Source organism: Scyliorhinus torazame, chromosome 14 (genome assembly GCF_047496885.1).
Source record: "Scyliorhinus torazame isolate Kashiwa2021f chromosome 14, sScyTor2.1, whole genome shotgun sequence".
NCBI classification, from domain to species: Eukaryota; Metazoa; Chordata; class Chondrichthyes; order Carcharhiniformes; family Scyliorhinidae; genus Scyliorhinus; species Scyliorhinus torazame.
Window position 1 is genome coordinate 125,027,203 of NC_092720.1, and position 4,587 is coordinate 125,031,789.

Here is a 4,587-nt window from a genome sequence, read left to right on the forward strand (position 1 = left end):
GATTTAGAGTAACATTTTGTCAGTGCTGTCTTGATGGGCCAAAGGCCTCTTCTGTACTGTATGATTCTACGCTTCCATGAATGCTCCTGCGAAGTGCTTTGTGACAATTGTACTACTGTGTATTGAATGTACAATATAAATACAAGTAATTGTTGTGTAAATTATTCAACCCCCTTCAGTTAGTTCCAGCCTGTAACTCATTCCCCAGTTGTCCAATATATAAACCATCACAATCCCTAAACTGGATCCCGACTTGCAGCTCACAACGAGGTAGCTAATACTTCAGACTTAAAAAGCTCAAACTATTCTCCCAGGACAGGGGTTTCAGGTGGGATAGAGAGGGAAATATAAAATGACTTGGGGGGGGGGGGTCACAATGTTGATTAAAGAAACAATCGCAGCTGTGAGAAGAGATGATATATTAGAACGATCGTCAAATAAGTCTACGTGAGCTGAACTGAGCAACAAAAATGGGCAATCAGACTGTTGGAGTAACACTCCAGCCCCCAAACAGTCAGAGGATGATAAAAGGGCAAATATGTAGATATATTGCTGAGAAATGTAGGGGATTTCAGCTCCCATAATATTAACTGGGATAAATTTAGAGTAATAGGTACAGAGGGTGCAGAATTCACAAAATGCGTCAAGAAGAACATCATAGCCAGTGCCTAGCAAGCACAGCAATAGAAGGGCAGTTCTGGATTTGGTTAAATGAGGCTCGACAGGTGGAAGGGGTATCAGTGGGGGAGCAATTTGGAAGCACTGATCATAATTCAGTTAGATTTCTAGATGCAGAAAAAGGCAAAGATAGACCAAAAACAAACGTTTTAAATTTGGTGCAAGGCCAATTTCTCTAATTCGATAGAAGTGGACTGGAAACAGCTATCTGAATGTGGGTCTGTGTCAGAGCAGTGGGAGACTCTCAATGAGGAGCTACACAGATCATTCAAAACAAATGTGTTCTCAGAAGGAGGGTGTGACTCACAAATCTAGAACCCCCCCAGATGTCAAAGAGCAGGCAGAGTAGGAGGAGGCAATAAAAGAAAGTTAATGTCAGATACAGAGAGTTCAATACCACAGGAAGCCCAGAGGAGTATAGAAAGGACATGGTGAATTTACAAGGGAAGCACAAAGATGTTTTGTAAATACATGAAGAGCGAGAGGATAACTAGAAAAGAGTGGAGCCTATTTCAGACTGATAGGATTGCTCATGTGTGGAGGTGGAAGATATGGGCATGGTTCTTAATGACTTCACATAAAAGGGGAACAACAATGGAAGACATTGTAGTTTAGAAGGAGGAGTGTGAAATATTGGCTGGCATAAACATAGCGAAAGAGGAAACGTTAAGGGTTTTGGCATCTTTGAAAGTGGATAAGTTACCAGGCCCAGATGAAATATGTCCCAAGCTGCCGAGGCGAACAAGGTAGGAAATGTATTTATTTATTTTTATTCATTCATGGGATGTGGGCACCACTGTCTGGGCCAGCATTTATTGTCCATCCCAGAGGAAATTTAAGAGTCAACCACATTGCTGTGGATCTGGAGTTACATATAGGCAAGACCAGGTAAGGATGGCAGATTTCCTTCCCTAAAGGACAACGTGAACCAGATGGGTTTTGACTACAATTGGCAATGGTTTCATGGTAACCTATAGCTTTTAATTCCAGATTATTTTTTATTGAATTCAAACTTAACTTCACCATCTGCCATTGTGGAGTTTGAACCCTGGTCGCCAGAGAATGACTCGGGGTCTCTGGATTACTAGTCCAGTGACAATACCACTATATCACTGCCTCCCCTTAAGTGGTAGATGCTCTAAATAATTTTCCAATTTTCTCTGACTACAGGCAAGAGATCTGAGGACTGGCAGACTGAGAATGTAGTACAGTTATTTAATAATAATAACCGCTTATTGTCACAAGTCGGTTTCAATGAAGTTACTTTCATTCGGCGTCCAGTTAATTTATGCAAAGGGTTGGTTTCATGTGACTACTGAGGTGCGTCAAATACAGGCTGAACAAATTTAGCACTAGACCCAACACCTGCATAGGTTGCAGGTGTGCCATTACATTGCTGCGTTGGTACAAACTGCATTCATTTTATGCCCAAGAAATGGGCACACTGTGTACCAAATTCCACCCCAATGATTCTTCACCCAGCTATCAAAGTCATTTACGGACATCAACTAGTTGACAATGTTTCTTCCAACAAGTACACTTGAATGGTGACATATTATTTGGCAGATTAAGACCTGACCTTCCCTCTTCTCGCATTTGTTTCTCACTTCCTGGCTGTGCTATAAAGGTACAGTTTTTCCAGCTCTTTGCACCAAGCACTGTCCTTGGGTGAAAACATCTTTCACATGAGGAAGTCTGCACCTGGTCCTCTTGTGGGGCCTGCTGTGCTTGCGAGGGAGAATTGTATCTGAACTGGAGGCACGAGAGCAGGGAAGGAAAATAAAGCTGATGTTCTTTCGGGTCCTACTTGTTAGATTTCAGCTTGAATAACTGATGTGGATAAAATACATTGGGAAGAGTAGGGTAGAGGTAGGGGAGAGTGGGGTAGAGGTAGGGGAGAGTGGGGTAGAGGTAGGGGAGAGTGGGGTAGAGGTAGGGGAGAGTGGGGTAGCGGGATCCCCATCGTGGGGAAAGTGCCATCTTTGCGCCGCCAGCCTGGCACCTTGGCAGTGCCACCTGGGCACCTTGGCAGTGCCAGGCTGGCATCCAGGTGACACTGCCAGGGTGCCAAGTTGGCACTTCCAGGGTGCCAGGCTGTCAGTGGCAAGGAGTCCAAGTGGCACCAGCATTGCCAGAGTGCCACTCTACCCATAGGGTGACTATAAGAGAAATGAAGAGGTTCTCAGGATGATGGAGGGGAAATATTGTTAGAAAATATCATCAAAATAAGGATCAAATATTGCATCGGCCATATTCTAAGGCATCAGAACGTTACTGATGTTAATCCCCTGGGAGACCCCCATGAGTGCCCGATTGTGGAGGCCATAACTAAACGATGCTCGCCCGAGATCTCCAAGGCAAGGGGGCTAGATCCTACGCCACAGGTAGATCGTCGGAGAGAGTATTAGAGTGAGATTAGCTGGCTCGCTCTAATATGCAGGTTTGCTAAAAAGTGATCCTGCCCCCAATGGGCGAGATTCACATTGTGACATCTCGCGAGATCGCTTGAAATCTCACAAGGCGTAGCGAGCCAGGTAGATCTCAGAAGAGGAATCTCCCGGCATCTGCCGACAGCGCCGCCTTTCGGACATGATGCGGCAGGAGGATCGAGCCCCACACATCCTGATTCAACATCCTAGAAAACAAATATTCCAGTGAATGCTCACCAACCATATTTCCTGTTTACATCAACCCTTGGATGTATCCAAAGGCTACGATTTGAGAAATGTGGTTAGGGCAGCACGGTAGCACAAGTGGATAGCACTGTGGCTTCACTGCGCCAGGATCCCAGATTCAATTCCCTGCTGGGTCACTGTCTGTGCGGAGTCTCCTCCGGGTGCTCCGGTTTCCTCCCACAGTCCAAAGACGTGCAGGTTCATTGGATTGGTCATGCTAAATTGCCCTCAGTGTCCAAAACGGTTGGAAGGGGTTACTGGGATAGGGTGGAAGTGAGGGCTTAAGTGGGTCGGTGCAGACTCGATGGGCCGAATGGCCTCCTTCTGCACGGTATGTTCTATTTCGATAAGAATGGAGTGGGTCAGTTAGAGAGACCGTAAGAGAAATAAAGAGGTTCTCAAGATGACAGAGGGGAAAGATTGTTGGAGAATCTCATCAAAATAAGGATCAAATGTCGCACCGGCCATATTCTAAGGCAACAGAACATTCTCTACTGATGTTAATCCAGCTCCCTCACACTGTCACTCAGTAACCCTCTTCCCCAGCACCCTGTGTTACTGACTGTATCTCCACTGATGTTAATACAGCTTCCTCACACTGTCACTCAGTAACCTCTCTCCCCCAGTACCCTGTGTTACTGACTGTATCTCCACTGATGTTAATCCAGCTCCCTCACACTGTCACTCAGTAACCCCCCTCCCCCAGCACCCTGTGTTACTGACTGTATCTCTACTGATGTTAATCCAGCTCCCTCACACTGTCACTCAGTAACCCCTCTCTCACCCAGCACCCTGTGTTACTGACTGTATCTCTACTGATGTTAATCCAGCTCCCTCACACTGTCACTCAGTTACCCCTCTCCCCCAGCACCCTGTGTTACTGACTGTATCTCTACTGATGTTAATCCAGCTCCCTCACACTGTCACTCAGTAACCCCTCTCCCCGGCACAATGTTGCTGACTGTATCTCTACTAATGTTAATCCAGCTTCCTCACACTGTCACTCAGTAACCTCTCTCCCCCAGTACCCTGTGTTACTGACTGTATCTCCACTGATGTTAATCCAGCTCCCTCACACTGTCACTCAGTAACCCCCCTCCCCCAGCACCCTGTGTTACTGACTGTATCTCTACTGATGTTAATCCAGCTCCCTCACACTGTCACTCAGTAACTCCTCTCCCCCAGCACCCCGTGTTACTGACTGTATCTCTACTGATGTTAATCCAGCTCCCTC